Here is a 26188-nt window from a genome sequence, read left to right as displayed (position 1 = left end):
ACAATGTGCATAGTATCGTTTGCATCGTGTATTTCTTTGTGTGCAACATTTACGAGCCAGATGTGAAGCTCGCGAATGCAACTGGTACAATAATGTGACTTTCCGAGTAATAACTCGCGCTAAGTTTTTATCCGTAATGTGTAATGAATACAACGAATCTGGTTTCGCGCTTCTGTATTGTCGTGAGGAAATGTGCCAGTTCGATACGTCCTTTTGATGAATCCGCCTTTTCTTCCATGATCTCTGATCAAGGGAGTGATGGGTCCCGCGTTGCTGAGGAAGGGCTGGATCTACAGGGTGTCCCGGGTTTTAACCGACAAACTGCGGGAGCATATTCTACTAGTGGAAATAAGAAAAAATTCTTATATCGAGTTTGCTTAGAAATGCTTTATTACAAAGTTATAAACCAATATTGAAAAGAAATATCAGATAAGTAACAACGGATTTTTTCACAAAAATAAAAATTATCTACGCAATGATTTAGTGACGCATTTCAAAATGTTGTCCTTGCACATCGATACAAGCTAGACATCGACGTAGTACAGAATTTGTTACAGTACGACATTCCTGAAAATTTTGTTGCATCTCAGTAACTGAATTAGTAATTCGTTGCTTTAAATCTTCAAGCGAGATTACTTCTGTACTGTAAACTTTATTTTTTAAAGTTCCCCATAAATAAAAATCAAGAGGCGTTAAATCGGGCGATCTTGGAGGCCAGAAAACCGGTCCTCCTCGACCAATCCACCTATGAGCATAACGTTCATCTAACCAGTTTCTAACTTGTCTAGCATAGTGCGATGGACAACCGTCTAACTGTATCCAGCTGTTTTAGCGAAACTGCAGTGGCACATTTTCCATCAAAATTGGAAAATCGTTTGATAGGAATCTTCGAAAAGATTCTCCGTTCAATCGGTCAGGTAAAAAGAACGGACCAATAAGCCGGTCATGAAGCATACCCATCCAAACATTACATCGAAATTCGTGTTGAAAGTTTCTTTGTCTGGTAGTATGTGGATTATTATGAGCCCATACATGGCTATTATGAGAATTGAATATGCCTCGTCTTGTAAAGGTCGCTTCATCTGTCCATAATATCATTGATGAGAAAAGATTGTCCCTTTCTACTGCATTCACATACCAGTTACAAAATTCGACTCGTTTCTGATAATCGATTGGAAGTAATTCTTGTACAGGTGTGTAATGATATGCGAATCTGTCATCAGCACTCAATGTTCTCCAAATAGTGTTTCGTGATATCTGCAGTTGAGCTGAAGCACGTCGAACACTTTGTGTAGGAGTATTATCAAAAAGATTTAAGATTCTTTCCGAGCGTCGTCGGTGTCTTAGAGCTGAACGAACATCATCATATTCATTCATAGGTCGAAATGAACCCAAATTACGTAATTGCAAATGGGCACATAACATAAACATCTTGGACCTTCCAAATTCTACACTATGTTCCGTTGTTACTTATCTCATATTTCTTTTCAATATTGGTTTATAACTTTGTAATAAAGCATTTCTAAGCAAACTCGATATAAGAATTTTTTCTTATTTCCACTAATAGAATATGCTCCCGCAGTTTGTCGGTTAAAACCCGGGACACCCTGTATATAGCTTTATAAATTGTACGAGCGGAAGTCTGGCGGACTTTAACACCTCGCCCGTTGAAGGGGTCATAGGCAGCGGGAGCGTATCCGTCACCTCTCCTGTTACGAGGTTACCGGCTCGCGTCGGTGGAGGAGTGTTAGATCACCTAGATAGAAAGCGGGATAGAGATGAAACTCTTTCACCTACTCCGGACAAAGGAGGTAGGCAGGATCTTTGTCACCACTGGATGGAAAAGATGGCGAACGTTCGTCCCCAGTCGGAGGAAGCCGCCGGACTACAAACGTCCCGATACTTGTATCGGTCGCACACTTCCGTCTCCAATGAGAGGAAGCTGCTAACTCCGCGGTTCACAAGAGAGATTTGCTCGTGAAGAGAATGTAAAGAAGTGCAAAAGAGAGAAACCTTTTGAGAGCCCGCGATGGAACCAAAAACCGAGCATGAGAACAACAGAACTCACTTAAAACAAAACTATCCACGAACGGGGATCCCCAGATAACAACCAACCAAAAAAAAAGTAGTAGACTAGAGTGGAAAACCAACGTAGGCTAGCGCTCGTGGCGCCGCCCGCCCTTGCGTACGCGTCCTTTATCAGCACTCTCCTTCTCTAGTTCGTTTCTGACGGGTCGCGGTCGGTAAAACTTACTGTTTCCTCAACATAATGACAAAGCCGATCATTCGAAAGCAGCTTTTCCATAGCTTTCACGTCGCGGCTTCAGAAAGTAACTCCTTGCAATTTGTATTGGAGTAATTATACATGCGTGGTCGATACATGCTGTTGGTTTGCAAATGGATGTATCGCTTAATTATACGTAACCCTGTCCGAACATCTCGTTAAATTCAAACTATGTAGGTATACTAGTTACTCGGTGTCGAAACATTACCAACTTTAGTTGACCAACAGTATCATGTTTCCCAGTCTATCAAATTTGTTTCACATAGTAAAAAACTCAACTTGTAATATTTTTTCAATACATATTTTGAGTAAAAAGTTTACATTTCTCGCAAAAATATACAATTGTTTATTTATTTATAAAAAATTTAACCGAGCCTTCTAATTGTGTCCCTGAAAGGATTAAAGCAGATTATTAACTTGCATATTAAGCATGTCCGTTAAGATATTCAATAAAACTTTTAGAATATTTCCTACCCTTATTGACACAAGTAAATCAAATCCGTTATCGTTGCGCTTATTTACGTATGATATAAATATATAGCTATTTATATATTTCTAGGGAGATTTTTGAGTAGTTGGAATCTGTTTGTCTCTTATTAAAAATGTCAGTTAATAATTGTGTTCAGTACTGTTTGACGATTACGATCAATTAAACAAGCACTTTCTGAAAGCGAATAGCCAGTAGATTTATGTCGAGTATGTTGGCCGGAGGTCACAGAGTAGACTTAACGTAACTTCACAGGACTGGTTTCGAACTAGTCTGTAGTTACTGCTTTCTGGCGTGGATGTTCCAAGAATAATTAGTAGCTATAACGACGAACATGCTGAAAACTAAGTTCAAGAATAGAAACTGCGCATAGGGATGGGATCGACCTCAAAGTACCGAGTGGTTCTGACGTTGTATATATCCCTTTGTACCTTGACAATTTCTTTGTGCCTTCTACATTGTATTAGACAGCACAATTTATTTGTTTGCAAGACGATTACAATTGCATTATTTTAAATAATATTTTATTCAACCAAATTGAATTGGTAATCGGGCACTATCGATTCATAAAAAGTTTTCGCCAGAGCGTTCCCATAATCCGTCTTTGCTCTGCCGCAGATTCATGGGAATATCTTCACCAACGACATCCTCTTGTCTGTACTCGTTTCACTATTCATACGGGACCTTTATTCAAATTGTTTTCACAGGCCCTTGCGAGCCGATTTTGCAGCTCGAGCCTGACTATATGGCATGGGATTTGCATTATGTTTGCCTGATGGCTGCACAAAGCCAATCAACGTGCAAATGCGGCGAGGCACCCGCCGTTTTTAGCAAGCTTCGACGCACAAATCGCCAGAGTACGGGAAGAGGCGTGCGATACGTATAAACAATCATGCAAGCATGTATCACGTGTGCATCGTTATATCTTAATTGTTTTTTTTCTTTTACCTCTTGCGATTATAATGAACTTCTCATTCGAAAATATTTCTTGGCTCATTATGCAAGAGTTAACTTGCTTGCGCATTTAAATTCCTCTTGAACGTCTTTTTTTCTCGTTATCCTCGCATTTCGTTTGCCGCCATTTTTGAAGTTTTGGCCGCGTTAAACATCGCGCGAAGGAGATAGGATTTGTTTGAAATTAAAATCGATATCCATCACGAAGCGCCCTTAGCGATGGCGGCTAGGTTTATTGAAACTCCGTGGCTTTCGAGCAATTTCGCGGAGCTTTGCTTTAATCCCACAGGATATGCTTCCACCGTCTTTATTATTCTTTCTTTCCTCTGTTGTAGCTAACACGTCCATGAAATCGCTTACATTTTTCACGTTACTAAGCACATACAAATAAAATTAATTACGACCAACGTGGCGGACGTACGAATACTTTGTGAAATATTTAAAATTACGATATTTCATCGGAATTTATATTCTTGACTGAGAGAATATTCTTGAAATTTATCCAAAATACGCGAAAAAAGAGCCTTGAGGCGTGCCCTGTGGCGGATACCAATAACCATGTAACTGTACATCATCTCAGACAACCAAAGTCGGAACCGGGCAAGAAAGTGCGCTCTGATCCGGGCGAGGTAGCGAGGGCAGAAGAGAATGGCCGAGGAATTCGCGGAGGAAGGAGCGCAAAATTGAAATAAGAGCAGCGGGATGATGCCGCCGAGGAAAGGGCGAGGAAGGGGTAGAAAGATTGCATCGCGATAGGCGGGAAAGTTAGCTTCGTGTGTAAACCGGCATGCGATTCCGCGGCAGCCGTTAGACATTCCCGGCGAACGTGCACGACGACGAGCTGCCGCGAGAGAAGAACTGTAAAACTTTATTGAAAGCACGCGCTCTCGCACAACTTCGCCTTTCCTTTCCCACCAGCTTCCGGGAGGCAAGAGAAGTCGATGTCGGCTTCGAGCCGCCTCTCGGCCGCGGAATGCTGCGGTTCTCGTTTCTCCACCGTCGCTCCGCGCAGTCCCTGAACACACGTGTCGGTTTATTGAAATACTGCAAGTTGCGGGCCTTGAAAGCTCACGCGAGTCCCGTCGAAACTCATTACGATATGCTGTCTTCACGAGCGAACCCCACTCGCCACGTTCGCTCCCGAGTGGTTAATGCAATCTTACGGTTCTCGGACACCCCCGATGTTTGTTCTTTTTTTTCCGCAAACGTGAGTTGGAAGTGCATTCGTCTGAACTTCCTGAGATTTTTTGACAAAATAATTATGCACAATGCGGCATAATGAACGTATTTCTTCACGAAACATTTGCCATCGATGTTGATAACTTGCATAACGTTAGAACCATATATAAATGGGATAGAGAACAAAGTGGTGACAGTAATGAGTCGTCAGTTTAATGGATTATCTTCAGAAGTCTGACGTTAATATTAATAACAATTAATAACAATAATCTTTTTGACTAAAATGCTCTTTTATTATTTTATTATTCCTTAACGAGAGTTTCCTTGAGCTAAAATGTCGAGACGCCAGTATATAGTTTGTAATCATAGATTGTTTAAGATAAAAAGTATTTTATCAATTAAGCTTTATCTAGAGCAAGTTTTTATCTATTTAAATTCAAAATTGTTTCAAAATTTTAATTTACTTTAATTATGAAGATTGATGTTGAGCTTACCTGTTTTTTACTTTATAATCATCGTTGACGTACTATACTGCCACGCCCGATCGAATATTATGGCTTTATGTGTACGTTATTGCCATATTATATATTTATGCGACGCGCTCGCGACCGACAAGCGTGCAAAATTGCGGCTGTAAAGATGAAACTTGGGATGTGAAGGGAAGGATGCGGTATGCTTAGTATATTGAAGTTCCCGCCGCGAGTTTTCCCTTGTTTAACACTAAGTATTATTCTGTGAAAAGTTTTACACAAAGCCCGCGAAGCAATATGCGAGCAATTTTTGCGATACAAAAATAAAGAAACGCCTTTTACATTCGCAACCATCGATGTCTCAATATTTTAATATTGATCCTGTCAAACTTGTTCCCGGCCCTTTGAATCGCGCGGAGCGTATCACTCTCACAGATATTTTTAATTAAAACGTCGCGATGTGAAGCAAATCGTAACATTTCTGGCATTTAAGATATTCGTTAGAAAGAGGAATAAAACTGCTCGAAATCGCGCTCGAGATCGGTAGATTCGCGATGGCATGTACTGTGGATTCATGACGACTGCTTCCTTCTCCTTTCCTGTGCGCTTTTGTGCAACACCGTGTTACATTCCAGCTATCAGGCTGTAGCTCGCGCGAGGTCGCGACCTCGCCGCGAACTATTTGTAATTTTCCGCTCGGTATGTTCTACGAACTCCGGGATATTTTATACCGTGCCCTATGCTTCCTACGGCTGTCGCCGGGGAGAACGACGACGCGACGAGATAAATCTTGGGCAGCCGCCGCCGCCGCCATAGCTTCTTCCGCGAGAAGGAAACCGCCTCGTTTCCTTCTTCTCTGTTCTCTTCGCGTTCGGCTTCATTCCAGCCTCGAACGGCGATCGAATCGCAACGAACGAACGGCGATACACGTGGAATACACGTTGCACTTTACCCTCGTAATTACGTATTCTCGTATGCGACAGCGTTCGACGGCAATTACTCTACCAACGATATATTACCTCAAGCGGAAATGGTGCAATGCTCTCGAACGGTTCCTTTTAACGTGCAAAAACGGCTGGAATTTTAATAGACGGTCTTTGTTATTTCGCGTGTATATCAAAAAATAATACTTTTACTTGAAAAAAATAATTAATTTACGTAAAATGTTCCTTTATAGTTCTGTCATTGTTCTATTATGCACCTACGCTAATAATGCATCTTTGTGAGGTTGGCACAATACGCAATTGCAATTACAAGGCAAGAATCGCTTGAAGAACACATCGGAGATGTCTCCATTCTGATCTTCGCTGTAGAACTGCAATCTCTCTATTCATCGGGAACCAGCGTGAACTGAACGTTAACTACGTCGCTGCGGTGCCAAGGTGGAACTTTCGCAATTTATACTTTTGGATTGACAAGGCGAAACGGAAGAGAAGGGGGGAGAGGAAACGATCGTGGAGTAAGACTCTCGCTCTTCTGAACACTTCGTCGAATCGCTCCGTCGTCGGAGGGTGGGCCCAGTTTCGCGTTTCAATTTTCTACCTCGATGAAATTCGACGAAAATTAAAGTCACGTAAAACTCAAGTCGCTCCACGAGTCGTTCTTGACGAAACGTGGCCACGTCGGCCGCTCGCCAGCTCGCGCATTCAATTGGACAGGGCCGTACGACTAAATGCACATCGTATTTTCCTTTCCTCCGTCCAGATAATCACAATCAACTTTGCGACTCCTGAGGAGCTAATTCTAGTAGAGGCGACGTGACATTTGCGCATCTGTTTGTCCATTACGGATTCGGCAACGACTGTCGTCCGAAAGTTGGATCAGAAATTGGATCCGCATACACTCCGTGGGAAATGTACCTAACACCAATCATCATACTTTTTTCCTGATTAAATCTAAATATCCTTATTAAATATGTTTGAAAAATATATAAAAAACCGTATCAAATGTATGAAAATTGCAACGAGGTTTGTTAAATTTCGTAATTATCTTTATATAATATTATTTTATATCAATCTTACGATGTGTGTGATTGTTATTACTATAATTTTAATAATAATCTCATTGACGCATTTAGCATATTCATTTACGGAAAACTAAAATTGACACTAATGTGCAAAATGAAGCGTACGAAAATTATAAGCTTGCGACAACTCGCTACTACTATTCGTCGCGATCGATAAGAAGCTACATGAGGACCTTTTGCAACGAGGATTCTCCGGATATTAAAATTTCAGAAGACCGAGCTTATAATCGGCGACGGTTAATTACTTTGCTGGACGAAATTTCTCACGGAAAATGTCACCGCGCACAAATCGATGTATAAACGAATGCACCGACGAAGATTTCCGGAACAGACGGCGCGATCTGGCTGCGCCGTTAATTATTCAACAGCATCGGCGAACGCGAGATTGATCCATGATGAAAATTGTTCACTTATACGAACTCGCACACATACGCTTCTCGAATAGACCAATAATAATCCAGCTATCGTGTTTCAGAACGATTCTGATTCCGCATATTGGCTGACAATTATTTAGAGATATCCGGTATAATCCTATATATATATATAACAACTAATTTTCGGAAGTGTCTTGCATGTCATATGTATTATCTACTATCTATATAATTATTCATAATATTACAAAGCCAGTGTCTCGCTTTCATGGATACACATTCACTTAGGAGAGCCATTTTCAACCATGAACATCATGATCGAATATTATTTGTGCATTATGACTGTCGATAATTCTCAAAGCAACATACAGCCAATATAATCACGTTTTATCGATGAATAATAAAATTATTATTGTATCAATTGTTTATATATTATAGATTGTTGTTTTTTGTATTGCTGCAAAACACATGCTTTTTGATTTGATCAATAAATTTCATTACATCTCAAACTACATTTACGTAACTAAATGTTGGCTTCTATACATTATTCCAATGCATCGTAGTTATTCCTTTAATTACATGAACGCACATCATAATATATCTAGATGTCTATAAGATATATAGAATATCTAGATATAAGATATTTGTTTTAAATATATTTATTTGAAGACAAGATGAAGACATTTACGACGTCGAATATATCGCAAGTTATATCTTCTTAGACACATGTTGTTATAGTATTATGCGTGCATTGGCACAGGCAGAGTCTTGGTAGAGACGTAAGTAGTTTAGTTTGCAATGTCGTGCAAACTGTTGTTCCAAATTTTAAGTTTATCGTAATGCGCCAAGTTGCTTCGTACGCATTTCGCCTCGGGCTACGTGGCGTCGAGCGCCGGGAATTACGGGTTTTCCTTCGTCAAGCCGGATATCCAATCTCTGGCGTTACTTAGAGACCGGTAATTGCTTTCAGCCACCTGGATCACAGCTCGGCTCTCTTACAATCCATCGTGAGTCTTCCGGTTACAAAGACACGCCGCGGAAACTCCTTGAATGTTTTTTATTAGTTATTCATATATCGACATTTTTCGGTTTCAAGTAACTTTAAAGGCGCTATATTCGATGAGTATACGTCGAATGGATAAAATATTTCAGCCAAGTTCCAACATCCTTGGTCAATCTGGCCATATGAGATCAAGCTTCGTCATGTAGCAATCTGACTGGACGACGAGTTTATAAAAGATCGGTTTCTTGTGTGCAATCGACTTGAAATTTGCGGTTGGGTTATTTCCAAGTGTAATGCAAATTTTTTTGGGTTAAAGTTAAATTTTGCAGAATTGTTCAGTTCAGTCTTGGATATCGGTCTTCACATTTTTAAAGTCATTCGGGTCAAAATTCTCTTCTTTAAATCCGTTAAACCAATATTCATACATGTCATATAACATGATATTCTCGTCCGAGATTATCGATAAATTGATAAATCGCATAAATCGATTCACATGTTTTTCAGAATTGTTTCTTGCTGAAATTTGTGTGTACCAATATATTCGTTTATTTATAACCATTTTAAGCGATACTATTATATTTGTGAATTTATATTTCAGATTTCTTATCCCAGTATGCCGTACATCGTTCTTAATAAAGCTATCAGCCATTGCGCATATATGGAAAAATAGTGAATTCAAAGTTCAGTTGTTAGCGAGACATTTAGCGGAAAAGGAAAAAGATTGTATAAACTTTAATAGGTTTATATTCAGTGCAATACTTTCGCTATAAGCATAATTTTTGCACATATTTCGATTTATATTATGAATGTTGCCAATTACTTAACAAAAGATGCCAGACGTAGTGAAGTTGTAAGATATCGAATCGCAAGATGGTGGATAGAGATCCAATTTCCGCATTTGAAAGGACTGGAAGGCTTAATGGCATATTATTCCTCTTTCTTTCCGCATGGAAAATTTCTTCAAATGCGTAGATAGCATCGCAATGCAATGCACTGGGCGACAAATGCGGTCCGTATCTAGTAAGTTCGTCGTCGAAGTCGGTGGAGGTTCTAATCGACTTCGAAACGAGCTCGTCTTCTCGAGTTCAATTAAGCAATCGACGTCGGTACGCGAGTAAATTAGCACGGGCGATCAAAGTTATCGTTCTGCGCCGTGTAAAGGGCTTTAATTCGGCCTTTATGTCTACCGCTCAAAAGGAAATTATGGCATTGCAGACATATATTTGCGTTTCACGTTGGATTACATTTAACCATTTGACTCGGCTATAATTTTTATATTCTGTTCATTTTGTTTTGTAGTGATGAAAAAATATTTATGACACATCAGTTTTGGCTTCTGGATTAGAGCTACGTGTTTTGTCATTTTGCTTCCGACATTTCAGTCCACTTCATCAGGGAGAGCAGTAACTGATGCAGCATCAGGTTACCTCTCTCCCTGATGAAGTGGACTGAAATGTTCACGAAATGTCGAAACTAAAATGATGAAAAACGCGGCTCCAACCCAAAACTGATTAGCCAGCAAAAGCTTCAAAGTTTTTATTTATAACACAAGCTAATTTTGCTTATATTTAGATTTAAGAGAGCTATTATAATACTATGTGTGTGTGCTAATGCTAACAGAACAAGTATAAATTGTGTTTCATCATTTGTATCGAGAATAGAGATTGCAAGAGAGAGTATAGAGTGGACAAGCGCGTTCGAAGAGAAATGAAGAAAGTTTGATAACATGTCGTGCCTGAGATAGTACAGTTCTTTGAATATATATGCCAGATGCATGTCTCTAAACTTTCACAATGCAAGTTCACGGTATCCAGTAGGAAAAGTTAAAAGTATGTGTTACCTTTAGCCAGTGAATAAATAAGACCCGCATGCATTTGAGACGCATGCTACTTCCAACTGTATTTAACTATATACTTTATGCGCAAATGCCATTGCAGGCGGATCGTATTACTTCCGTCGGCAGACTCTGAAGTCTGAAGTCTGAGTAGATGATGTTTCCTACGGGATGAAGCTTGATCCTGCTTCTATCTCATTTTCCCTCTTCCCTCGAAAATAGAATTCTCGAAATAGAAAAACGGATCTTATCTTACCGTCGTTCGTCATCCTCTGTGTCGACAGCAATTGATACCGCTCGACAAGTGTCTCGACTCCAGCCAACTTTACCCTTATCCGCCTTAGCGTTTCCCTTTGCAGTTCGAACGGCACTGAGATATTATCGAGGCATTACGGCGAAGCAGAGAGCCGCCCTCCCGTGTCGCCAGGATAAGACGGTTCTGTTTATCCTGCCAGGAATACGTTTCTCTCGTCGACACGATCCGCCTTTCTTTTCAGTTTGCTCGACAGCTGGTCCGTAGGTTTTCATGCGCCGTCTCATTCCGTATTCCTTTCCCGCGTCAAGGCTCGTTCGTGTCGAAGCTCATCGCTCCACTTCGCGGCGCTTTTAATTCGATGCTACTTTACGATCCACTTCTCTGCTATCTTTCCGCTCAGACGGTTGCTCTAGCAGGAATATTATGTCTATTAAATCGATTATTTGCAATATGATCTCGCAAAATATGATGTCGGATGGTGAAACGTTTTACGACGAAAATGCATTGCGTTTAATCTCGAAATGAATTATACTTTTAAATGAATGGATGTGTGGGAAAGTATTCGTCAATATTTTTCGAATATTATTTTCTCTCGTGTAAAATATCTCGTTAGATATCAAGTACAAGCATATTCCTCGAATGGCGTACTACAAACAGTTTTGCTTTTTTAATGAAAATTTCGTTGGATGCCATCTTGGGGTTTCGTAACTTTTAAACTCTGTGCATTAAGGAACATAGTAACAAAGTCCCAGATAGAAGTTCTCTTTAACTAAAGTTAAACTAGACCCCATCCGACATTAACTGAAGACTAAGGTTTTGCTATTCCTTTTGTTTCTTAGCGAAAGTTTAATTTGCTTTAGTTTTTCAAATCTTTGGTGAAAACTTTTTGATATTAAAATAATATGATCTCTAAGAAAGATTTCTAAGAAAGAGTTCATTATTATACAGTAAAATATAAAAGTGCGAACAATAAAACGAAAAGAATTGTTTTATTAAGATTATATATACAGGGTGTCCGGTTATGTGAAAAAATATAAATCGGATTGAGTTGAATAGAAGAGTCATCATTTTGCAATCTTCGCAATACTTATCGAGAAATTAATTAAAGAAAATTCATAAATAAGCTAATTATCTTATGCGGCAAGAGGCAGAGTGATCTGGATACGGCAGCAATCATTTATTATCTAGCAATTATTATTTATAATATATTAGCAATGAACGTGGCAAGCAGAGCTAGAGAAGAACAACGCATCCTTGATATCCTTTTTAATATCCTTTTAGAGAACATCCCGGTCGGAGACAGTATCTATTGCACACTATAACTCTTCGCAAACAAACGTGAGTGCATTTACACATGATTGCGTACGGATGTTATTCCAGATAGGTTTGTGTTCTTCCAAGTAAAGCGAGATGCACTCCAAATCGATGTGTGCTTCGAAGCGAAGTAAGATTTATAGCTTAGATATCAGAATCTTGTTATTTTTGCATTTTCTATTTAGTTGCATTATTTTTTACTTAATGTATTTTAATTTACATACAAATAATTCTGTCTTCAATTTTAAACGTATCTAAATGCTGTTATGTCAGAATGTAATTTTTGTAACGAAAATTTCTTATTCTGAAATCATAGAACATTCGAAATTTGTTGTTCCGTAGCTTATTGTTTTGTAATGTACTTCTCTGAAATTTGGCACTCTTGGTTATCCCTTTCGAGATTACAGTAGACTAACGAATTTCATCGAGCGCAGCCAGACTTGCGCGCGAGGATTAATCGCTCTTCTGGCGCGATCGCCGGCGGGAACACGCTCGACAGAGACAATTCCGCGCTTCCGGACCGAACAATTTTCCGTGGAGCGGCCGACAAGATTTTACAGCGCGTCGTTTCGCGAAAATCCTCCGAGGACGAATTTCATTAGGATCACCGGGCTTAATCCAGCTTTTGCACCGATCGCGGCGTACGCTCGCTCGCTCGTTCTCGCGACAGGATTATATCGCCAGCGAAAACGACGGCTCGCGCGCGCGGCCTCACCCTCGAGAGGGTGGATGGGGCTAGGTTTGATTATGTGCGGTTGATTATACCCGCTTAGAGAACCCGTGCCCTATGGACTAGTCAGTCTCGACGCGATCTTTTGTGAGACCGTGGAATTGCCAATCAAATATTCAGGCGAGCTTGTTTAACTGCCGCAATAGAGAACAGACGGCTCGAGTGGGCGCGAGCGAGCCACCCTTCCACGGGCCACCCACGGCCATTCGCACCCTCGTCGCTTACACGGAGCTTTTCAGCTGATGCTTGAATGCCGTAAGGTGGTACGGCACGAGTGTTTACAGGAAACCAACACCGGATGTTCCATTGTTAATGCGGGAGGAGGCGCAGGAGATGAGGTAACCCCGCCGCGTACCCTGTTGATTGAAGTCAGACTTTTTGTGCCTCTGCTCGGCGAACCGAACAATTCGTGAGACAACTTCCTAAAAAGCTCTCGAACTTGCGATTCATCACAAATTTTATGTATGATCTTCTGTTTGATAAATAACTTAACTTTGATTGAAACTATATCAGATTGGTCTTAACTCTAGCTTCCAACACAGAGGTGCCTGAAACCCCAAGTAAAATAAAATAATTCACGATTTTTGAATGTACCCTTTTTTCAGAAGCGAATATTTCACAAACACTTTCTTTTTCACATTTTCCATGCATAGGCATATTCCTTGATGTGTGATCGATAGAAAAAAAGCTATAAAAACAGTTGATTTTTTCTTATATTTTTAACTAAATGTTCGACGTGGGAAGCCCGTGAAAATTGAAAGTGGGAAGCTAGGGTTAAACTGTGCGTGTGTGGTATATTTTATGTGGAAATAAAATAAATCTAAAATTCCTTAATTACTTTAGTAAACAGGTAGAATCTTTTTTTTTAATTATGCGATGAGGCTGCAAATATGATAATGTCTATATTGATTGCATCTGCACTTACGCGAGAAAACGTTCGCTACCAAGACATTGAATGAAGATGAGAAGGAATGTAATTAGTTGAAAGAAGAAGATTGCGTTAACGAGGCACGTAAAAGAATGTAGTAAGGAAAAAATATAATCAAGGACTGAATTAAGTTTCTTTCGTAATCAGAATTGCCTCTTGGCGCAAATCTGCAGTCGTCCTCGGTGGATTGCCTCGCGCGCTGTCAGACGATCTTATTTGATGAGAATTAACGAGCTAGTTTGTTAGCATGAATCGTATCTGCATGTATGTGTTTGTACTCTTCAAACTTTCGCGAGATAAGGCGACAACCTCTCATTTGCGATTTGCGCTTGTATTAAGAAGCAGGACGAGTCGCTTTCAACTCTCAGACAACGCTAATTTCTTGATTGCTAGAAGCCGGAAAATTAAACGTGGAGGCACAGATGAGAGAGAGAGAGAGAGAGAGAGAGAGAGAGAGAGCTCTTGTTTATCTCTCATTAGAGAATAAGACAAAGTAAGTCATCTCTTACCGTATTTTTCCGCATTATGCAGCGTCGTAGCGCGAGATTTCTCATGATGTGTAGCGTAAAATTGTACTGTTTAAATTAAATCTTGCAAGATTGCACAAAATCCTCTCTGTGAAATTTCTTTTCCGCCACATACAGATAGAAAGAGAGAAAAAGAGAAAACATCTATGTATAATTATATTCTTTTTTTAAATGAAATTAAATACAAAAGATGAATAAAAAATTAATTAATTAAATATTTAATTAAAAATAAATAAATAAAATATAAAAAGACATATTTTATTAATAAACTATTAATATAGAAATATTAGAATAGTAATGTCCAGGAACGAAATAATAAGATATCACGCTAGTTGTGAGGGAAAAATTGCTTTTGACGAGTAAAGGCTCTTGTCTCTCGCGAGATCATTTAAAAGCAATTATCTCATTGAATATAAACAATGAGGACGCTAGAGTACTGGTGATAATGGGAAAGGCAGTCAGTACGGAGATATTACAAAGATATTCAGCGCCGCTTTAATTGTCTTCGAGACAAGAGCATGCGCGTATTTGAATGACGGTATTTGACTCTTTTCAAGACAGTTTGCATTGTATAGTCTCTTTGAGTCCGCAATATCGACTCTCTGTTATTACTTATTTTTGTGCAGTGAGACCAATCTCTCAAATCTTTGATTTAAATTTTGTTATTCCTTCATTAATTTGATTTAACCATATTAACAAACTAGTCTTATATATAAATTCACGATTAATACAAGCATAACTTTTGTTTGCATATTTTATTCTCTATATATACTTGTTGATTTAGTAAAATTATATAATCACACTTTTTTCGGATTATATTCCGAAAAACACTCCTCTCAAAATCTCCATCGTAGAGATTGCCTATATGAGCTATTGTATCGTCTTGTTGAAAATAATGATTAACACTACATTTATGGAACCCGTCAATTTGACTAAGAATTCATCCTTAAAGATTGAGAATTGAGAATTCATACTTAAAGATACAGAAATCAAAATGATTATTTTTTATCAACGAAAAACCGAAAACTGAAAAGCAAAATCGACGAGCGATTTTAATGTACCCGTCAATATAACGGGTTTCAATAAAATTAGATATACAAGCAACGTCCATAAATCTAGTGTTAAGAAGTCCAAACCATTCAATTTGGATAACAAAAAATCGTTAAAATGGCATGATAACACTCATCCTGTAATAATCTCGCCGGCATTGTTTTCAAGAAATTATGAGCCAATTATAACTTTAGTTCACATTGTGTATCAACCGGTTATTTGGCGAGGATGCAGAAGCTTCTCCTCAATAATTCGTGGTTTTCAGTTCCCCAAATTTGGTTGTTCTATTTGTTTACCATGCCACTGATGTCGAAGTGAGTTTCATCATGAGGAATTTTCGCTCAATTTCGGGATCTGCTTGGCTGAGCTCTAACAATCAATTACTGTAATTTTGGCGATGTCTATGGTTGGCAGGCTGCAGCTGTTGTGTTAATTGAATTTTATGCTCATGCAAGTGCAGATATATCGTCAACATTCTGCATGTGATACTATAAGATAAGCCAATTGCTGTGAGCGGTTTCTGATCAAATTCTGTCATTTTTGGCTACGTTTTTACGCACAGCAATATTTTCCAATTACTGAAACGATCGATTCGACGATATACAAATAGTGTTCAATTTTTAACTACTCTCTTCAAATGCAGCCACTAACGGTTGAATCGTGGTAACACTTGGAACAAATTTTTGACCAAACATTTCGTATAATTTTCGTTGCGTTTGCGCAATTAAATTCTGATTTTCGTAAAATGTTTCAATAATCGAAATGCTCTGTATCGTATAGTTTTAACTTCATTTTGAATCTTTCATGTGTTTGCTATTTACCTCAAAACACATCTTTTGAAAACAAAAGTTTCAAAAGTAAAAAGCGCGTAATTCAAATCAGAAATCATTATTGTATTTCTGTATTTTATATATGATAAAAGTATAAAATATTTATATCACATAAAAACACTATTATTATGCTACTCATGTGAAAACTTTTAAATTTCTTATACGTTTATTTTACAGATTGATTTTTTATTTTGGATCTATTGGCGTTCAAATGCCTCCATGTTGATAGATGAATGGCTTAGTAATTGATATATAATTTTGCGATAAGTTACAGCGTGAAGACAAGAGTTTCATCCTCAATATAGATTCGCTCGTTACACTTGTTTTCATGGATAGGGTGCAATAACGAAGCAACAAAGGATCTTAATTTGATCGAGGGTCGAATGCAATTAATGGAATCTACAAGCGTCTTTGTTTAGGTCCGACCATTCTTTCTTATTTTCGTTCTCTTTCTTTCTTTTTAGCTTGACAGAGTAGATACTCGAAATCAGTAATCGTTACTCACCCTCTTGAGGCTCGGTCAGAAGACTCGTACTGCCATCTCCCTCCATTTGTGTTTCGCTCTACAATTCTCTGATGACTTGAAAGTTTTATTCTTCGAGTTCTATCCGATTTCTCTATATAAATACTATAAGATAATCCTAATCGAGGATTAACTACTTTGGGCACAGTCAGCAGTTCTTCCTAGCTTGCGCTGTAATATTATAAATAATAAAAATATCTGGTTGTGTGCTAATCTCACAGAAAAATTTGATGTTAAAATTATTAATTATTACAATATTGACGATTCCGGTAACTACACAGACTCGTAACTATTCTCTGTGAATCGATATTTAACATAATTATATTAATAGAAAATAAGACTTTTATATATGTTAATAATTTAATGATTCTTATATGTTGCTACTGAAAAATAATGTCACATCTTTCTACGAGAGAATGTAATTTTCAATATTGAAGGAAAGGAAAATGCTTCGATATAATTTCATATTACGTGCCATTCTTTCTCGAACACGTCGCTGCTACGTCTCGTCGAAGAACACTCGTGGTTGACGAACAGCTCTCCGTGGTCGTAAAGGTAGGTCGTCTTGTAGAACAGCTGCTCTGGATCGGAACCCCGGCACCCTGTTCGCACCCTCGGCACGTCTTTCAGCGGGGCTCTATGAGTTAACGAAGCACTCGGTGCTCTCTCCGCTGACTGGAGGACTGCTGCCACCGTTAATTTCGTATATAGTGGAGGTGAGACAGAACGAGCCGGCCGTCTCTCTGGCTGTCCTGTCTGCTTGCCAGCTTGCCGAAACTACGCTTCCGCACTCGATGATTGTGTGGTGGACGTTCGTGTGGATAGTTCCCGATTTTGCAAGGTCGGTTTGCATCTAACTCAATAAGTCGCCTTTGCGCAATCAGCAAATACTTGCACTGTCGTCGGCGGGCCGTCCGCAATGAATTTCTCCAGATCCCCCGTCGGTCTCGACGGTTTCGCATGATGAATCCTGCAGAACGTCGATCTCGCGCTTGCTTGGACCAGCCGCTTAGCGAGGTAGCGCGTGCTCTTTAATGAGATTTCATTTGCATCGTCGGCATGAGAGAGGATCGAGAGCTCTTTGCGCGTCACTGCACTCTCCGTCGTTTACGTAATTTTCGCGATGCGAACGCTGCGGAGATGAGATGATAGGTATCTTTACAGGGGAAATTGATGAAACGTTTGACTCTCCCTCTTAAAATATCCGTGTAGTAAGACGAAAAATAAAGTGATTATTGATTTTCTTTAGCTTTTGTTGAGAGTATTTCATGATTTTATTAAATATATTTTCTTGTGAATTATATTATTGAAATGCTCTTAGAGTTTATTTGATATATGTAATTTTTCTCTTATTTATCTTTTCAATATGACTATAGAGTACAATATTTAAGAGATTAACAGTTTGTACGTAATTTCGAGAAGAATAATACGAAATTATAAATACACAGGAAAACGGAAAGCACATAAAGTTTAACGTTATATACGGAAATATTAATATATATCTTAAATTTAAATTGTTTACTTTTGTTTAAACATAAAATGAAAATACAATATCAACCATGTTTGATGTTAATAGTTTGATAATGATTTCAAAAATAATGATTACAATGACTATAAGTATTATCTGACAGTTGGAATAGCATACTCATTACCATTTATTATTACACCATTTCTGCTCTTCTATGCCACATTAATTTCTTCGAAAACATCATCAGCATTGTCAATGGTATCGCATTTTCAAATCATTACAATTTGATATTGACTTCAATTGCAAATTAAGGTTACATATAAATTATAATTATGCAATTCCAAGCTAATTCAAAATTTAACAAATACGCTAAATAAAACACTTTACATTTGTTGAATTTTCATCGATTAGCTAGGTGACGAACAATATAATAATAAACCAATTTAAAGAATAACTGAATTGGAATCTGCAGTAACACAAAAATGGATAAACATAAATGTTGCACATTCTAGAATAATTGTATATAAATATTAGTATTTATATTATTTTATTCATTTTTTTATTTACTATTTATTAAATATTTTATTTAATTCGATATATTTCATTTGGTATGAATTAAAATAAAACTTAAAATTGTAAATCGCACTTCTCCTAAATTTTCATACGAATATATTAAATAAATTAAACGCAATTATATGTTTGTTACTTTACAAGCAATAATTTTAATTAAAAAAATAAAAGGACCGCTATAAATTATTTATTCATAAATATAACGTCTGCTTTATTTATAATTTTATTCATGTAATTTTCCTCATTAGTTGCGTAATTCATGTCAGTGACTGAGTGAGTTAAATTCAAACTTAATTGCATTTTATGAAAAAGGAAAACGTGCGATCCAATTGGTCATAATTTTGTCGTGTTTCACAAAGATTATAATAATCAATCATGCATTTGTTAATTGTGTTAACAAATATGCAACAAATAATTATAACTAGTCAATTAATTTACAGAAATATAAATGTTGCGATTATATTTTGTCATTGGTTTTACATTAGATATATTTTTGTTTGTTATTACTTTTTAACCATTCTGCACTTTAAATATTGGCTTGTAAATGGATACGTTAATTCATACTTTGCATTCTTTTGAAATATATCGCGTTAACATCAAACGTAATTTAGTTAAAATGCATTTGTGTGGAAATCGAAACCACTGTTGTTCGAATAACGAAACCATTAATTAAAATAATGCAATAGCTAGAGTGGATTTATAACTGACAATAATTTATAATGAAATTGTCTGTATCAACTATTATATTTATTAATTAAATGGAAATTCTTTATTATGTCAAAATGTTTACTTTACTCTTATATCTAAACAATGATGATATAGTAATTACTATCATTAATATATAATATAATTAATATCATCATAAGTTGCATAAGTTTTTTCAGGAATGTATACATACATACTTTAGCACATCTTACACTATTATATGTCCTAATGGTTCTTTTCTTATGAAATTTAATACGTGCATATAGAGATTAAAATACGGTCAGATTCAAAATGACAATTACTTTTGATCAATATTTCATTATTTTTTTCAAAATTATCATTTTATGGCTTTCTACAATTATCGGGTAATATACTGCAATTTACCGAATAAATTACCGTCATGCTTGGGTCATTTTCATCTCTACATGTATAAAAAATACGAAAGGTAAATGTTCCGCGAAAGTAATTTGCCTGTAACAGATATTAAAAAATTTGTCGAGTAAAATTCCCAACCCGATAACGTAAATCAGTCTTCGTTGTCAAGAACATCGATTCGATCTAATAAACGTGGGATAACATTGAACGTTCCCAGAAATTACCTGTGTAGTGGAAACCCCGTCGATCGACATCGCCATTTATCAAATTCAGTCCATAGCTCGGTCCGCTTCGCGAGTAAGGAAAGAACGAATGACCGGCGAAAGTTAGCGGGCAGGAGGCGGTGCAGGACTGTGGAGGAAAGGTATAGAACTATTTGTAATTACGTTTCTTTCTACTCCATCTGTGCTGGCAACCTGAGACCCTGGACTTTTCGCTATGTTATATCTCGGCTGTCCTCGCTAGTTCCTTTACATCGTATTTCACTTACACTTTTCCGGTGTCCTCTATCCTCCTCGTTATAAGACATGGTCGCGTCGAAAGCACACGTACGCCGCGACCAACCGCTATCGATATTTCCACTGGCAGCGTATAAAGAACTGTCACTATTACTGAAACCCCGTTCAATTTCGCGCAGAATATCGAGATTATTAAAGTGTAGAACTTTTATTAAATTCCAATCTACGCGTTATTTAATAGAGTTGGCCACATATCTGTACAAAGATGAAGTATTCTCGATAAAATTGTCAAACAATAATGTTTATTATCCCATGATGAATATCGCGAGCATTTAGTGCCATGGGGTACGGTTCACGACGTATACCTTTTTTCGGATAATGACATTTAACTGTCAATCTTCGCTGCGGAACGAACGTTTCTGGCATGTAATATCAATTTTGCGATATCGTCGGCGATCGGAGAGCCGCTTCCGCGCGCCAACCAGAATTCGCGCGAGTACGAACAACTTTTATGCAATCGGTCCTTGATTAAGATTAATTGGATTTTTCGGTGAATTTACGTGTGCCCGCCGTGCCGGACGAGTGCGACGATGGTGATTGCTTTGACGGGTTGTCGGAAAAGGTCGACATAGAAATAAAAAAAAAGGAAAAAAAGAATCGCCATGCCGAGTAACGGGCATTGTACCGACATTTCTATTATACTAAAACGCCGCGCTGGTGTGGACAGGGCGTGACATTGAAATACGAAGTTTACGCGTGGCGTACTCTTTTTTTTGTATCCGCACCTCCGACGCTTGATATTCATTACGTTTCCCGGTGTAGCAACCGGTACAACGGGAAATATTACGATTTACATTCTTCCATCTTCTGTATTATCGATTTCACAGCGATAGCACAGAGAATATGAGAAGCAATTTTGACGTTACAGTCCCGAGAGAGATAAAAAATCTCAGTGGGAGGTTTATTATTCTCTGGTATTATATGAGTCAAATGTATCTTTAATAATCATATTTACGAAGAGTTACAGAATGATTTTCGCGTAATAGAAAATTAATAATTTCCTTCATTTTTTGCAATTTCGATTTTCATAGAAATAACTCTTAAAAGAAGCGCGATATAACTTCTCTGTCGATTGATTTTTTGCTTTTTTTCTTTGTAATTTAATCTCACGCAAAATCGGACTCGATAAAAGCACGCACACAGAAAGCTCTTCTACACTTTCCGAACATTTTTTGTGATATTTGAGCTTACATGGTCACAACATTGATTGTCAGCCGTTTTATTTGTACCGACATTTCCGATTGCGTTTTATGAGAATTTCGTATGCTCTTTTCCATCCGTTTTGCGTTGCATGCCGAGCTTCCTTCGTTATTTCTTTCGCAGCAATTGCAGAGAATATTCGCCATTCCCCGCCTTTCTCTGCCTGCCACCTCAATCTTTCTACGTACACCTTCTGATAAGGTATGCAAACTTCCAGCCACATGAGGGAGAAAATCCGTCCAAGTCTCGCACCGTGATATTGCGTTTTTCTTCAACAAAGTCGGTCCAAATCGGAGGAATCTAATAAATATTTAGTTAAGATTAGGACAAGAAAGAATTAAAATGTATATGGGAAGACTCATAAGATATAGCGTATGTATAATATATTTATATATTATAATTATATGAAGGATTTAATTAATATTAAAATTTGAATTTTACACATTTTACATATTATACATTGATGTCATATCGATATTGATGCGTTTGCAGAATTATTTGTCGGTTATTACTATGAGAAAAACAAATAAACATACCGCTTAAAAATTGTTATCAGAGAACAGGCTTTTTGGAAAAGGTTTTACAAGAATTAGTGAAACAAAAGAACGACTAATTCCATACGTGGAATTCCATACGCTTACTGAATTTATTATCGATGCCGCGTGAAAGTAACATGATTAGTGATGAGTTGCAGTGGTGCGTATATCTCTGATAATATTTTCGCTTAATAATGAAGCTGCTTAAAGGAAGTAAATTCGAAATACACCCTCTTCGATATGAATTCGCTTCCGTTCATGAACATATTATTCCAAACAAAATGCTCAATTTCGGAATATAATCGCATAGTTCGGCGGAATCTATTCGTGTAAATTACGCCGGCATGGTTGCATGCGATTTGTTAGTCACGTACTCCGTGATATATGTTTCATACATGCGAACACGTACGTGCGATTCGTGATACGTGCTGCCTAATGCGAGAGATGTTAAAACAAAATTAATGTGGACGATTTCGTCCGAGCGACTTGTATTCCGTGATTGACGTTATTTGGATAAGTTAACACATCAGCGTTAAAATATTGCTTTTACGCATGAGGAATTTCATAACGTTGTTCCCATGCAGCCATGCAGCCGTTATAAATCATTTAACAATGTCACAGAGAAAAACTACACTTTAAACCGTGCATAAAAATAATGTGACAATTCTTCTGACAATGATATGTGTGTGCTGCTTAAGCATATTGCCTACGTTTCACAAATGAAGGAGGAGGAATAAACATTCAATTCTACATTTTCTTTTAAGGGGGGAACCTGCTTTAGAACGCTGAAAATAAGGTATATTTTACGAATTGTTTTTGGAGAAACTATACGGCGAATCATTATAAAACTTTGATGCATTTATTAGTACATGTTTAAAGATAAAAAAAATTATTTTTTGATTTGAATATATCGCTTGTAGAGGTCGTCCTGGAGAAATCTTAGTGCAGCCGCGTCGCCGGCATTGCAAATTGGTGAGCATTCTCCTGCCTCCAAATTTCGTCTAAACTGAAAAATTGAAATATGTTCTCGTTATTTATGAATTCCCATCGTCGATGAACCAAAGAGAGAAGAAAAAAGTTGAAAAGTGCCAAAATGGTGGAGCTTAGAACAACAAAAGTACGATTTTTAGGCAAAGGTTTTGAACTTTTTCATGCAAAAATAATTGTTTAACTTAATGTTTTTATGAATATTAAAGGTTCATCGACGATGGGAATTCATAAATAACAAGAAAATATTTCAATTTTTCAGTTTGGATGAAATTTGGAGGCAGGAGAATACTCACCAATTTACAATGCCAGCTGCACTAAGATGCCTCCAGGACGACCTCTACAGGCGATATATTCAAATAAAAAAATAATTTTTTTATCTTTAAACATGTACTAATAAATGCATCAAAGTTTTATAATGATCCGCTGTATAGTTTCTCCAAAAAAAATTCGTAAAATTATACCTTATTTTCAACGTTCTAAAGCAGGCTCCCCCCTTAAATCAACTCCTACAAATATTAATGAAGCTAACATTTTTATACTTAAACGAAAAAAAACCAGATTAGAAGTGTTTGAACCAGATTAGAAGTGTTTGAACGTGAGTATTTGCTGATATGCTTGCGAATACCTCGCGCGCGCGCGCAGATAATCATTTCATTACTGAGCGGCTGTAACGCAAGGATCAAAATAATGTCCGCCAGGTACGACGCTGATAGAGACGCCGCCGCACCGTGAATCCTTTGATAATTATAATTAGACGCGTGGTGGGGGGACACGAGCCGCCGGCGCGGGCGTCGTCGTCGCCGCCGCCGCCGCTATTGCTACCGCCGTCGCCACTGTCGCCGTCATGAGCAGCAGCAGCAGCCTTGCGTTATTGCATTATCGCATTATATAGCATCGATGCATGCGCACACACGGACGATGGAAAGAGATGGGAAGGCGCCGAGGCAAGGACGAAGGGACAAAGTAGCTTCTCCGGGATTTCCTTCCCTATTATCCGTGCTTGGCGGTCCGCTCACTCGACATGCATACAAAGCAGTATTTATAGCTGTCCTACCGGGACAACGGTAGCGCCTGCACGACCTATCCTGAAGGGGAGAAGTCGAGCAAATATTCATCCAGGTCTCAAAACATAATCGTCCTACTTGCTGGCGAAGTTGCCGCGTTGTTGCACAAACAGAGACAGCGGTTATGCGCCGTTGATATGCGAGATTACTAGAGGAGACATCGGAATTCTTCAGAAACAAGCAACACAGAATATGCGCGCGACGTTTCTTTCGTATTCCGCGCTTACTTCTCTTAGCTTTTAATCAAGATTTGAATTTTTAGCTGTGAAGGGATGAAAAAAATAGGATTAGAAAATGAAAGGAAGTGAAGAAACTATTCATAAGAAAGTTTATATTTATATTTATGCACTATATATAATATAGTGTACACATATATAATACTTTTACTATATTTTTGGAATTTATTTTAAGAATGGATGCTTCTAGTCTTTTAATAATGATATAAGTTTATATGTCAAAAACTTACGTATTTTATTTATGATGTACAATTTTAAATGCCAGTACTGTGTGCGCATTTGTATTTTAGAAAAAATGGTACTTTATGAGATAGAGACAGGAAAAGAGATACAAAAAAATATTTATAATGTCGATATACCCCCGCGTAAATGTCATCGTAGATGCTAAAGTAGTAAAGCTACGAGTACGGTCGTACACAGTAAAAGTACTTTCGAAGATTTGCGTCCGCGTGTATAAGCGAGGATATTGCACACGGGGGTCGGCAATAAACGTTACAAGCAATTTATGCCGAAAGTAAAGTAATTAAAAACAAACTTCCCGGCATGAGCAAAACAATATCGATGGGCAGGCAAGGCAAGATAAATTTAAAGGCAAATTGAGGGAAGAAGAAGAGAAAAAAGAAGAAAGCCGGCTGAACGTTTCGTGCGGAACGTGACTACCTCTCTCAAAACGTTTAATTCATTTACCTTGATGGTGGATCTCGAGTGAGTTCTACTTGGTCCAGGTGGTTGAAGCGAACTTCCACGCTAAATGAAGTAAAGGAAAATGTAAAGCAAAAAGCAAGCACGATGAATTTAAATCGCCAGGATCTGGCTCACTCGGTCTCACAGTCGCGTTTTCACGAACGGCGCACAGCAGTGATACGTTACTCGAACGTGTATCCTGAAAGTCCCTCGGCAACACTGTACCGTAAGGAAAATAACAATCTGGGAACAAACATTGGGGGAACATTTAAGGATCGCTTCGGAACCATCCCCGTGGTTTTCTTTGAAAACATCTTTAAGAGCTTCCGTCGTTGTAATAGATGCAGCGCTACGGAATATTCACGTGGATCCTTCATCTGTTTACCTTGGAGATACCGTCGCTCTCGCGAACTCCATCGATATCTCTTAATATACGAGTTATAACGAACTTATAACTTCCCCTCCACTGTTCCTCCATGCTGTTCGATCATCGAACTCGAAGTAAGTTCATAAGCCGCGACAAAGCCGCTCGCAGCGGATACGATACTCAGTAAACAGCTTAAAAAGTTCACGCAGAATACGTTGCTCCTCTGTGCGTTGATCCACTGCGGCAGGCGTGATACGATGGAGATACAGGAGGACTATCTGAGGACTGTGAAATATACACAGCGCCGCGAGGAGCAGGAGTGTTGGCGCAAATACTGTCTGAAAACTGGCTGCTTTAATTAACGCAGGTAAATATTAGGCAGAGACGAGCGTTGAATACTAATTGCGTCGTGATTACGATTAATTTGCATAAATTTTTAAGCTAAACTTGAGAAAAATGCAATTAAGGCCCGATTCCACCAACGTCGCTTAATTTTAACCGTCGTTTAACTCACTCTTTGTCTCTTTCTAAGAAAGTCTCTTTCTTAGGGCCGGTTTTTCGATCATGGTTTAAACTTAGATCTAAGTTTAAACCATGATTGAAAAACCGGCCCTTAGAAAGAGACGAAGAGTCAGTTAAACTACGGTTAAAATTAAGCGACGTTGGTGGAATCGGGCATAAGTTTGTTCTTTATACAAAATAATGTCGC

This window comes from Ooceraea biroi, chromosome 4 (genome assembly GCF_003672135.1).
Source record: "Ooceraea biroi isolate clonal line C1 chromosome 4, Obir_v5.4, whole genome shotgun sequence".
NCBI classification, from domain to species: Eukaryota; Metazoa; Arthropoda; class Insecta; order Hymenoptera; family Formicidae; genus Ooceraea; species Ooceraea biroi.
The sequence above is the reverse complement of the archived record's forward strand: the minus strand, read 5'-3'. Positions refer to the sequence as shown.